Source organism: Pristiophorus japonicus, chromosome 15 (assembly GCF_044704955.1).
Source record: "Pristiophorus japonicus isolate sPriJap1 chromosome 15, sPriJap1.hap1, whole genome shotgun sequence".
Classification (NCBI taxonomy): Eukaryota; Metazoa; Chordata; class Chondrichthyes; family Pristiophoridae; genus Pristiophorus; species Pristiophorus japonicus.
The window spans coordinates 159,049,458-159,063,620 of NC_091991.1; positions in this window are offsets into that span (position 1 = coordinate 159,049,458).

The window sequence follows — 14,163 nt, forward strand, 5'->3', positions numbered from 1 at the left end:
CCGAGCCTGTCTTTCCCGCAATTCCATGTTTGAATCCCTCCAAATGCAGTTTCCGCGCCTGCTGCAGTACCGAAACGGCTCTCATCAAAATCACAAATGACATCCTTTGTGACTGTTACAAAGGCCAACTATCACTCCTTGTCTTTCTTGACTTGTCTGCAGCCTTTGACACGGTTGACCACTCTATCCTTCTCCAACACCTCTCCATCGTTGTCCAGCTGGGTGGGACTGCACTTGCCTGGTTCCATTCTTATCTATCTAATCGTAGCCAGAGAATCACCTGCAATGGCTTCTCTTCCCACTCCAGCATTGTTACCTCTAGTGTCCCCCAAGTATCCTAGTATCCTTGGCCCCCTCCTATTTCTCATCAATATGCTGCCTCTCGGTGACATCATCCGAAAACACAGCGTCAGTTTCCACATGTACGCTAATGACACCCAGCTCTACCTCACTACCACAACTCTCAACCCCTCCACAGCCTCTAAATTGTCAGACTGCTTGTCTGACATCCAGTTCTGGATGATCAGAAATTTCTCCAATTGAATATTGGGAAGACTGAAGCCATTGTTTTCGGTCCCCGCCACAAACTCCATTCCCTAACCACTGATCCCTCCGTCTCCCGAACATCTGTCTGAAGCTGAACCACACTGTCCACAACCTTGGTGTCATATATGACCCTGAAATGAGCTTCTAACCATATATGCGCAGCATAACAAAGAGCGCCTATTTCCACCTCCATAACATTGCCCGACTCTGCCCCTACCTCAGTTCCTCCCCTGCTGAAACCCTCATCTATGCCTTTGCTACCTCTAGACTTGACTATTCCAGCACACTCCTGGCTGGCCTCCCACATTCTACCTTACGTAAATTTTGAAGTCAGCCAAAACTCTGCTGTCCATGTCCTAACTCCCACCAAGTCCCGTTCACCCATCACCCCTGTGCTCGCTGGTTAAGCAATGTCTCCTGGTCAAGCAATGTCTCGATTTCAAAATTCTCATCCTTGTTTTCAAATCCCTCCATGGCCTCTCCCCTCCCTATCTCTGTAATCTCTTCCAACCCCACAACTCCCCCGAGATGTCTGCGCTCCTCTAATTCTGCCTTCTTGAGCATCCCTGATTATAATCGCTCAACCATTGTTGGCCGTGTCTTCTGTTGCCTGGGCCCCAAGCTCTGGAACTCCCTCCCTAAACCTCTCTGCCTCGCTACCTCTCTTTCCATTTTAAGACGCTCCTTAAAACCTACCTCTTTGACCAAGCTTTTGGTCACCTGCCCTAATTTCTCCTTATGTGGCTCGGTGTTAAATTTTTCTTATATAATACCCTTGTGAAGCGCCCTGGGAATGTTTTACTATGTTAAAGTTTTTATATAAATACAAGTTGTTGTTCAGGGCAACAAGCGCATGGGAACACCACCACCTGTAATTCCACCTGACTTGGCAATATATCGCCGTTCCTTCATCGTCGCTGGGTCAAAATCCTGGAACTCCCTCCCTAACAGCACTGTGGGAGTACCTTCACCATTGCAATGGTTCAAGAAGGCTGTTCACCATAACCTTCTCGAGGAAAATTAGGAATAGGCAACAAATGTTGGCCTTGCCAGTGATGCCCACATCGCCTGAATAAATTGAAAAACATTGTGGTAAATCTACACTGCACTCCCTCCGAGATCAATATAAACTCTGTTGTCATCCCTTCCACAACTGAGGATCCATCAGGAAGTTCACCATCTGCACTCAATCCTTACAACCACTTCCTCATGAGGAACATAATAAAAATACCACCAATTCCACCACTACCCAATTACCATAATCACACTTTATCTGGAGCAAAAACACACACTGAACTGATTACAATAACCAACAGCACTTACAAATTTTAAACTATTCACCCTGGTGCTTACCCATAGTGGCTATCCTATTCTACTTAGGTGCTTCTACGAAGTACCAGAGCACGTGAGATGAATGGCTGCTGAGCTTCTGAAGAGGGCAGTTCACATGTCCTTCTGCAAGGCCTTCGAGAGGCTGTGGGCTGTGATGGTCTTGCCTCAGATTGCACCATCTCAGCATAGGCTTCAGCAGTCTGGGCCACCTGGCAGACAGGCAATGGCAAGGGCAATGGTGGAGTGGTGGGGGAGGGAGTGGCAATGCTGCCATCTGCAGAGAGGCCAGTAGGTTCCTACTCCACGATTCCCACACCACTACCTCAGGGCATCAGTTCAGCCAGCCCACTGATCCGGTGGAGGGCAGATCACTGGGCAGCTGAGACATTCTGCAAGCCCCTTTCAATCGAGGAGCTCAGAGCCACCATGGCAGCTGCCTGAGCTTCCATTTGCAACACTTTGCCGTTCCATGGAAGCTGTTTGGCGTTCTATGGAAGCCACAATGACTGCAGTGGAGGCTGTGACCTCATTCATCAGATGCTGTATGATATTGGGCTACACAGGTCGTTGGATGGAATTGGCCAGTCTCTCCATGCTAGAGAGGATGGATTCCAAGCTCTCCATCAAGCCACAGGCCAAAGTGGCTGTGGACTCCTCCATTCCCCTAATCATGACCTGGAAGCTTTCAGGCAGCTGTCTGTTGCACCAATCATTATCAAACCTTTCTTCTGTAGCCTGGCTCTGTGAGGTCCTCATCTGACTCCTCTACACCAGAACTAGGATGCAACCTTCCCCACCCTGGCAAGGTGGCACCTTTGGTGTCCCTTCCACCCAGCATGGCTGCTGGCCACTCGTGCCTGGTATAACCCACTATGAGGATTCCTGTTCTACCCTTGCCTCTATGTTATACGTGGTGCCAGTTTCTGAGCTGGTGCCTGTGACAGTGGTAGCCATTGATGCGGTGCCTTCTTCCTCACTCTCCTGTTCCTCCTCCTTTTTCCTCCAGGGGGTACAAAGTGGCGCTTCCTCCTCTTCTAGTTCTTCTGGGCGCGAGGTGATTCTAGCTCCTGGGAGACTACAATGATAAAGCTAGAAGGGTTAGGGTGCAGTGTGAATGGCCACAATAGGATGGCTTAAACCAGACTTTCACCAAAATAACCCAACTAAGGTCTTTGACTCCTAAATCTTCTAACGTGGCTGTTTTCCATAACCCACAGACTCTCGTGACATCCTCACTCAAGCCCAATATTTAAAATCACCCATCCTGTGACCCAACGAGGGAGTCACAGGCAAAGAGAGCAGTGTCTAAGAAGGAATTAAACAGGGCAGTACTGATCCTTTCATCCACGCTCACCCTCAAGTGTATCATCCTGCTAGGAGTCAAAATTTACCCTTTACAAAAGAACATAAGAAATAGGAGCAAGAGTAGGCCATTTGGCCCCTCGAGCCTGCTCCACCATTCAATGAGATCATGGTTGATCTTCTACCTCAACACTTTCCTGCACTATCCCCATATCCCTTGATTCCCTTAATATCCAAACATCTAGCGATCTCTGTCTTGAATATACTCAAAGACTAAGCTTTCACAGCCCTCTGGGGTAGAGAATTCCAAAGATTCACAACGCTTTGAGTGAACAAATTTCTCCTCATCTCAGTTCTAAATGGCCGTCCCCTTATTCTGAGACTGTGACCCCTGGTTCTAGACTCCTTAGCCAGGGGAAACATCCTCCTGCATTGAGTCTGTCAAGCCCTGTAAGAATTTTATATGTTTCAGTGAGATCATTTCTCATTCTTCTAAACTCTAGAGAATATAGGCCTAGTCTACTCAATCTCTCCTCATAGCCTAATCACTCCATCCTAGGAATCAGTCTGGTGAACCTTTGTTGCACTCCCTCCATGGCAAGTAAGGAGAACAAAACTCTGAATAATACTCCAGATGTGGTTCTCCAGGGCCCTATATAATTGCAGTAAGACATCTGTTATACTCTTGTAATAAAAGCCAACATACCAATTGCTTTCTTAATTGCTTGCTGCACCTACCTGTTAACTTAAGTGATTTGTATACAAGAACACCCAGGTCCCTCTCAACGCCACATTTCCCAATCTCTCACCCATTTAAAAAAATACTCTGTTCTATTTTTCCTATCGAAGTGGATAACTCCACATTTCCCCACATTATATTCCATTTGCCATGTTCTTGTCCACTCACGTAACCTGTCTATATCCCCTTGAAGCATCTTTGCATCCTCCTCACAACTTACATTCCCACCTTAACTTTGTATCATTAGCAAATATGGATATATTACATTCAGCCCTCTCATCAAAATCATTGAAATATATTGTTAATAGCTGGGACCCAAGCACTGATCCTTGCGGTACCCCACAGCCTGATAACCTGAAAGTGACCCATTTATTCCTACTTTCTGTTTTCGGTCCATTAACAAATCCTCAATCCATGCTAGTATAGTACCCCCAATCCCATGAGCCCTAATTTTGTTTAATAACCTCTTTTGTGGCACCTTATCGATTGCCTTCTGAAAATCCAAATACACCACATCGACTGGTTCCCCCTTATCTATTCTGCTAATTACAACCTCAAAAAACTCGAACAGGTTTGTCAAACATGATTTCCCTGTCATAAATCCATGTTGACTCTGCCCAATCTTATTATTATTTTCTAAGTGCCCTGTTACCACATCCTTAATGATAGATTCCAGCATTTTCCCTACTACTGATGTCAGGCTAACTGGTCTGTAGTTCCCCGTTTTCTCTCTCCTTCCTTTCTTAAATAGTGGGGTAAATTTGTTATCTTCCAATCCATGGGAACCGTTCTAGAATCTATGGAATTTTGGAAGATGATAACCAATGCCTCCACTATTTTTATAGCCACCTCTTTCAAAACCCTAGGATGTAGGCCATCAGGTCCAGGGGATTTATTGGCTTTCAATCTCATTACTTTCTCCAGTACCATTTTTTTACTAATACTAATTTCTTTCAGTTCCTCATTCTCACTTGGTTCTCCACTATTTCCGGCAAGTTTTTTGCGTCTTCTTCCTTGAAGACAGATGCAAAGTATTTGTTTAATTTCTCTGCCATTTCCTTATTCCCCATTATAATTTATCCTGTCTCAGCCTGTAAGGGACGCACATTTACTTTTGCTAGTCATTTCCTTTTTACATACCTATAGAAGTGTTTATGTCTCTCGCTAGTTTACTTTATATTCTATTTTCCCCTTTCTTTATCAATTTCTTGATCTTCCTTTGCTGAATTCTAAAATCCTCCCAGTCCTCAGGCATCCAGCTCTTTTTGACAACATTATAAGCCACTTCGTTTGATCTAATACTATTTTTAACTTCTCTTCTTAGCCACGGTTGAACTACTTTTCCTGTGGGGTTTTTGTGTCTTAAAGGAATGTATATTTGTTGTAAATTATATATTAATTCTTTAAATATTATCCATTGCTTGTCTAATTGTATAACTTTTAATGTAATTTCCCAATGTACCTCAGCTAACTCTCCCCTCATTCCGATGTAGTTTGCTTTGTTTAGATTTAAGACCCTAGATTTAAGGGCCTGGGTATCAAACCTGTAATATGTGGAATATGAAACAAATACTCTTATCACTGTGATGCTGGTGTATTATTTAGTCAGGCAATGATTCAATTATTGGATTCAGTGCCAGGCTGGTATTGCACTCATGATTTATAGTGTGGAATGCTTCAATAGAGCTTGACTTAAAGCTTTGAGGGCCTGGGCATCAAACCTGTAATCTGTGGAATATGAAACACATACTCTTATCACTATGATACCTGCCTGTTATTTAGTTACTTTGGTTTCTAGCTTTGCAATCGCATCAAGGGCTACAATTGAGGTTAAAATGTTTTTTTTGCTGCATGCACCTTTTTTGAAGTTTCATTTTTATAAATAATTTATCCTATTTTCTACTGCGTTGCACAGCGGAGTCTGCATGAATATTTTATAACATGGTACATTTTATATGTTTGTTTAAGTGTTATGAACTTTCTGTCCCCCAGCCCCTTCTTTCTACATTGCCAGAGCAGCCCTAATTGAACTATGAGAAAGAAAATGGGTGACTGCCTAATTTTGGGGCTGCCCCCCAACTTATCTGCTTTTCGTTTCTCTCCTGCTCAGCCACCGTTGTTTATCAACACCCTATAAAACACTTGGGGGTAGATCATGACTTTATGCGACAGTGTAAAATGGTTGATAATGAGTTGGCAGCCCGTTTTACACCTCCCCCGATTGAAGTCAGTGGAAATAAAAATCAGGACAGTTGTAAAATGGGCTGCCAACTCGCTATCACCCATTTTACACTATCGTGCAAAGTTGAAATCTACCCGTTTGAGATGTCTGTGTGTGAGTAATGCTATGGAAATGCAAGCTGTTATAAGGTATGTCCATAAAAAGCAGAACAAATCCAATCCGGCCAATTACCGCCCCATCAGTTTACTCTCAATCATCAGCAAAGTGATGGAAGGTGTTGTCGATAGTGTTATCAAGCAACACTTGCTCACTAATAACCTGCTCACCGATGCTCAGTTTGGGTTCTGCCAGATCCACTCTGCTCTAGCCCTCATTGCAGCCTTGGTCCAAAGAGGACAAAAGAGCTGAATTCTACAGGTGAGAGTGACTGCCCTTAACATCAAGGGAGCATTTGACTGAGTGTGGCATCAACGAACCCGAGTAAAATTGAAGTCAATGGGAATCAGGGGAAAAACTCTTCTCTGGCTGGTCTCATACCCAGCACATAGGAAGATGGCTGTGGTTATTGGAGGCCAATCATCACAGCCCCAGGACATCGCTGCAGGAGTTCCTCAGGGCAGTGTCCTACATTCAACTATCTTCAGCTGCTTCATCAATGACCTTCCCTCCGTCATAAGGTCAGAAGTGGGGATGTTCGCTGATGATTGCACAGTGTTCAGTTCCATTTGCAACTCCTCAGATAATGAAGCAGTCTGTGCCCACATGAGACCTGGACAACATTCAGGCTTGGGCTATTACTGGCAAATAACATTCGCACCACACAAGTGCCAGGCAATGACCATCTCCAACAAGAGAGAGTCTAACCACCGCCCCTTGACATTCAACGGCATTACCATTGTCGAATCTCCCACCATGAACATCATGGGGGTCACCATTGACCAGAATCTTAACTGGACCAGCCACATAAATAATGTGGCTACAAGAGCAGGTCGAGGCTGAGTATCTTGTGGTGAGTGACTCACCTTCTGACTCCCCAAAGCCTTTCCACCATCTACCAGACATAAGTCAGGAATATGATGGAATACTCTCCATTTGCCCGGATGTGTGCAGCTCCAAAAACACTCAAGAAATTTGACACCATCCAGGGCAAAACAGCCCATTGATTGGCATCCCATCCACCACCTTAGAAATTCAATCCCTCCACCATCAGCGCACCCTGGCTGCAGTGTGTACCATCTACAAAATGCACTGCAGCAACTCGCCAAAGCTTTTTTGGGAGCACCTCCCAAACCCACGACCTCTACCACCTAGAAGGACAAAGGCAGCAGGCGCATGGGAACACCATTACCTGCGAGTTCCCCTCCAAATTGCACACCATCCTGACTTGGAAATATATCGCTGTTCCTTCATCGTCACTGGGTCAAACTCCTAGAACTCCCGCCCTAACAGCACCGTGGGAGTACCTTCACCACACGGACTGCAGAAGTTGAAGAAAGCGGCTCACCATCACCTTCTCAAGGGCAATTGGGATAGGCAATAAATGCTGATCTTGCCAATGACTCCACAATTCATTAATGAATTTTAAAAAAATAAGCCTTATAGATGCAACATTTTATGTAGCAACAAGAAAAAAAGTAAAACAACATGGGGCAGAAACAGAAGAGGACATTTCAAATGATTCACTTCAATTGCTTTGTTCAGAGGCTATCACATGGGAGGTGGTGGGATATGGAAAATATTCTGTGAATGGCTCTGACCTCATATCCCATGAGTGACAAAGTCACTTGGGGACAATACAAATCAGGTCATGAGTGGAAGTTGTTTTCCGTGGCCACAACATCCCATAGGATGATGTGTTTACAGCATTTATCTGTTTTTTTTTATAAAGTATTATTTCTGCATCTATTTTTAGTCATTTTCGGAGCTATGCTTTGCATAAAACACCAACCAATCACAAATGAACAGCCAGCGTAAAAAAGAAAGAAACCAATTTACTTCCTACTTTTTTAAGGGTTGCTCTCCTTGGAGCAGAGAAGGTTGAGAGGAGATTTAATAAATGTGTTCAAAATCATGAGGGGTCTAGACAGAGTGGATAGAGAAACTTTTCCCATTGGCAGAAGGGTGGAGAACCAGAGGACACAGATTTAAGATGAATGGCAAAAGAATCAAAGATGACATGAGGAAAAACTTATTTAAGCAGCGTGTGGTTATGATCTGGAATGCACTGTCCTGTAAGGGCGGTGAAGACAGATTCAATTGTGCCTTTCAAAAGGAAATTGGATAAGTACCTGAGGAAAAAAAAATTGCAGGGCTATGGGGAAAGAAAGGGGGAGAGCCAGCACGGGCTCGACGGGCCGAGTGGCTTCCTTCTGTGCTGTAACCATTACATGGAGAGGTTGTTGAGATAACAAGGAGAAGAGTCTAGTCATTGCCACTCTAGAGAAACTTTTAAGAATAACAATAATTATCTTCCAATTGATCTTGAGATGTGTTTGGGTCATTTCTCAGTAACTGAGGACTGGCCTTTAAAGGGACAGGCCAGGTTAGCAGTGAAATGTCATGACCATGTTGAAGATGTCCAGGCTATCCATGAGCAACACCATGGAGAATCCACTCATGTTTCTTTAATTCTTAAAAATTGTTTCCAATTGATTTTTCACTAGCTAACGTTTCTCTGCAAAGAGCAGACTGGCATTTCCATGCAATACTGACTAACGACTGATGTACATTGAATTTCTAAGTGTATGGGTGTGAATTTAGACAGAGGTTCTCCCGCTTATCCTTAACTTGTGGAAGAGCCAACATAAACCCTGAAAAATGCCAAATGACCGAGCGAACCACCACGGAAATTACCCCCTCCACCGAACCCCCCCGAATTCTGGAAGAAAAAATTGTCATAATTGAAGGATCAAAATTTTTGGATTTCAAGTCACTGCAAAACTCTATGATTTATTGTAAGGCTGCATGTACTGGTGCTCAGCGTGTGAGCTGACTGGCCTGCAATAGAATGCGCTGTCGATTCTGTGCCAATATGGCATACTTGCATTATTGAGATAAATTACATACATTCATATGTGACTACAGTCTTTTGTAAATTTGTGGCAAAAAGATTAGCATTTGGCTTCTTTCAAGTAACAGATGTAGTCAGAATTCAAATGCTTTCAATTGAACTTACTAGTAATATATGCAAATATAGCTACTGAAAAGGCTGTATTATTATTTAGTGTATGCGGACATGGTATATAATTCCAGTCAGCTTCAAGCATTGTCATCACCAACAGGCAAACCACATACAGCAGGCCTACTGTTTCTGTGGTCTCTGCCTCCATGCATAATATGATGGTTGTTGTGATTCTGATGCCAGGACTTATCACTCCATATTTCCTATGATTTTATAAACGAGGCAAGTGTGTTTGTTCTTTTTTGCCATTTATGTTTACATGGGGTGAGCAACGTATTGGGAATGTTTATGGTGTTATCAGTGTCAGCTGTGGCTCAGTGGGCAGCGCACTCGTCTGAGTCAGAAGGTTGTGGGTTCAAGTCCCACTCCAGGGGCTTGAGCATGAAAAATCTATGCTGACATTCCAGTGCCGTGCTGAGGGAGTGTTGCACTGTCAGAGGTGCCATCTTTCGGATAAGACGTTAAACCGAGGCCTTGTCTGCTCTCTCAAGTGGACGTAAAAGATCCCATGACACTACTTCGAAGAAGAGCAGAGGAGTTATCTCCGATGTTCTGGCCAATATTTATCCCTCAATCAACATTGAGGGATAAATATTGGCCAGGCCACCGGGGATAACCTTGCCTCCTAATCATACTCCTTTCTCATTCTGAAGCCGGAGAGCAAGAGTAAGCTGGCAAAGGACTGAATCACAACTGCGATAACAGCCAGAAGTCCAGTAAATAAGAGCAAAGGGAGATAAAACTAACAGAAATAGGCAGAAAGAAATAAGAAAGGCAGTCAAGTGATCACTTTGTCTTGCCAGGACTTGAATCCCCATGAGCTGAGAGCAAAGATTTACGCTGCATCGGATACGACATTGAGAGAGAGAAAAACAGAAAAGAACACATTGGGGTGGAAATTCGGTTGAAGGCTCATTAGGGCGTTAATGACTGCGGGGCGTTAAATTTTACACTGGGAAATGGTTTGTGTCTGCAGCCACAAAATTCATCAGCTGGGCCCTGAGTGTGGAGCGGAGCGCTAAGGGAGGCGTTCCACACCTCTCTGAGGGTATTGGGCTGGCTGAGCAACTGAAGATCCCGAGCTAAGAGAGGGGCGTTCCTAAGGGGAAAAAATCAGCAGGAAAGAAAGACGGATTTATATAGTGCCTTTCATGACCACCGGACACCTCAAAGCACTTTGCAGCCAATGAAGTCTGTTTTGAAGTATAATCACTGTTGTAATGTGGGAAACACGGCAGCCAATTTGCACACAGCAAGCTCACACAAACAGCAATATGATAATGACCAGATAATCTGTTTATTTGTTATGTTGATTGAGGGATAAATATTGGCCAGGACACCGGGGATAATTCCCCTGCTCTTCTTCGAAATAGTGCCATGGGATCTTTTACGTCCACTTGAGAGAGCAGACAGTCTCATCGGTTTAACGTCTCATCCGAAAGATGGCACCTCTGACAGTGCAACACTCCCTCAGCACTGCACTGGAATGTCAGCCTAGATTTTTCATGCTCAAGCCCCTGGAGTGGGACTTGAACCCAGAACCTTCTGACTCAGACGAGTGCGCTACCCACTGAGCCACAGCTGACACTGATAACACCATAAACATCCCCAATACGTTGCTCACCCCATGTAAACATAAATAGCAAAAAAGAACAAACACACTTGCCTCGGGTATTCATTGTTTCCCTCACTGTGGCTGAGACAGCTCTGATCACCTGCTTTCTCAGGCGGGCCCGCTAGGGCACGCTATGAGGTCCTGCGGATCCCCCAGAAAACACATTTCAGACCGGTGTCGCAACCGGAGGTGTTACACACTGGCTCGCCTCTCCCGGGTGGTACTGCTCCGTGCCCCTGCAAAACTGTAACTGAATGTCCCGACGGGGTGCTTGAATCTGGCCGCCTGCCCGGAAATCAATTCTGCCGCCATTACCACCCCTCCGGGGCGTGAACAGAGGCGGCAACAGATCCAATTTCCACCCCTTTATCTTCCTCCACTAATTTATTTTTGTCCTCAGTTTTTTTTTCTCCTGCCATTGTATTTTCTTTGTCCCACTGGTTGGGCTGGAGACAAAGAGGGTGACTTTAACCCTCATCATAGGCAGTCCCTCGGAATCGAGGAAGACTTGCTTCCATTCCTGAAGTGAGTTCTTTGATAGCTAAACAGTCCAATACGAGAGCCACAGACTTTGTCACAGGTGGGACAGATAGTCGTTGAGGGAAGGGGTGGGTGGGATAGATTTGCCGCACGCTCTTTCCCGCTGCCTACGCTTGATTTCTGCATGCTCTCGGCGTTGAGACTCGAGGTGCTCAGCGCCGTCTCGGATGCACTTCCTCCACTTAGGACGGTCTATAGCCAGGGGATGTCGCACTTTATCAGGGAGACTTTGAGGGTGTCCTTGTAATGTTCCGCTGCCCACCTTGGGCTCGTTTGCCGTGAAGGAGCTCTGAGTAGAGCACTTGTTTTGGGAGTCTCGTGTCTGGCATGCAAACTATGTGGCCTACCCAGTGGAGCTGATCGAGTGTGGTCAGTGCTTCAATGCTGGAGATGTTAGCCTGGACGAGGATGCTGATGTTGGTGTGTCTGTCCTACCAGGGGATTTATAGGATCTTGCGGAGACATCGTTGATGATATTTCTCCAGCAGCTTGAGGTGTCTACTGTACAGGGTCCATGTCTCTGAGCCATACAGGAGATGGGTGTTACTACAACCCTGTAGACCATGAGCTTGGTGGCAGTTTTGAGGGCTTGGTCTTCAAACACTCTTTTCCTCAGGCGGCCTAAGGAAAGCGGACAGGGGGGTGGGCAGGAATACCACCCAAATTACTTACCCACTTTAGCATTACTGGGAGCTGACAGATTCTAAGTTTCACCTGCTCTCCTGGGCAAGTGGCACAGACACCCGCTCAGAGTTGTCGGGGTCCTGATGAAGTGACAGTGAGTTTCCCGCCAGGACAAACTAGCGGCAAAGGTCCAAGAAGGCAAGTTTAATTTTTGTCTAATTTTAGCCGCCTTGTGGGCCCAGGAGGAGATATTATGCCTTCCCAGCCACAAATTCATGCCCCGCCCCCATCCCATCCCACCCCCACTCCTAATCATGGGACCACCACTGGAAGGCCTGGCAGTTAATCCCACCACTTATTTGCTGTCATCGGATGGCCTCCAAGCTGCACAATTTTCTAGCACAAGTTGGCCAGTGAGATTTAAATGAGGCCCAGGAGTTAAAATATCCTGGAACTTGATGCCTGAGCAATGGGTGAGTTTTGAAACTCACCTACTCATCGAAAACTGTCCTGGAGTTAAAATCAGGAACATAGGGCATGTAAATCCTTGGGCTGTTGATTCTAGCATCAGTGCTAGGATCTACCTTCTGGCAAACTCTGCCACTGACCCCACCGAAGTATATGGGATCGTTGGAGGTTCCCTAATTGAAATATTACTGGTGGGTGGCTGTGCCAATATCGGCGCAGAGCAGTGGGCGGGGGGGGGGGGGGGGTGGCGGGGGAGTGGGAGGAGGGTTAAGAGACAGTGAGTAGCTGTTTGGTGGGCCCATGGCTGCCGTGGCCTGAAGTGTTACTTTAAAAGGGCATATCAGCCCTCTTCCAATAGAAGCCAATCGGACCCAACTGCAGGCAGGTGTCTTTGGGGGGGTTCAGGTCAAAACCGAAGCCGAGGCAAACATTTGTTCCTGCATAAACTAGCAGGAGGCCCAAATGCCTTAGTTCTTTTGGCATACCAGCCATCTAGTGTAGTCCAGGCCAATGACAAGGACATTTGTGGCCTAGGAATTCCCCCTTCGACATGTTTGGGGCAGAATGAGGCTCCACCCCAAACAGGCTGCCCCTGAAACACAATGCACAAGCAAGAGTAAGGATTTGGCAGTGTACTCCTAGTATAAGTCCCCAGGACATTAAAGTTTTGCTAGTGCCACTCTAGAGCCAAACACTTGCAGGTTTGCAGGGATGGGTCAGGATGACTGCCTACCTGTTCTTCTCTCCCTTCCTTTGTGGATAGACTTCCATTCAGTAACTTTCCATGAGGGGGTGGTTACGAACAGAAGCTTACTGTGCCAGGAATGTTGCAATCCATCAATCTCTCCGGTGCAATATTTTGAATCATTTATGAGCAAGAGATTGTTTGGGATTGTAGCCTTTTTCACTGAGTAACACTGATTTGAAAATTATTTATTCACTTACAGTGACAAAAGGATATGTATTATCGTACAGAAAAAAATCTTGAGAGAAAAATCCATGCTAGATGCAGAGGTTGACAGTAATCAGAAACAACCGCTGTGGTTTTATAACTCAAGGTTTTGAGGATGGGATCTTGCCTCGTTACTCCCAGATTTGGTCCAGTGCAGTTTCTATCGTCTTAATAATCTGCAAAGCAATTGAGCAGGTTGAAGAATTAGTATCGGGCTTTTTTATCTTTAGACTTAATTCCTAAAATATCCTGCATTGAAAACTTAGCTTCAGAGTGAATTCGCTGAGAAATGTGTGACTGTTAATGGATTAATGGAAAACTCTTCTAAATGGCAACAACACCATATCTGATACAGCATAAATATTTACTCTCACCTTTGATAGACAGAGTCTGCCATAAAGAAGGAACCACTTGACAGACCAACTCCACCATGAGCACCAGATTATGCCTCACCATCAGTTAGCTGACAGGTTTCACTAGTGACCATTATTACTACCTCCAAATGCGGCATTATCTTAAGAACCCAGCAATACCATGGAAAATCTACTCACCACCTTCCTTATCCCTTTCTCCGGTCCCCAACGATGTCTTGCTGACACAGCTCCACCCTGTGCTCCATGCTTATCTCAATAACAAAAGAGAACATCGAAAACCAGAAGAGATCCTGGGAATGAGACTTTGG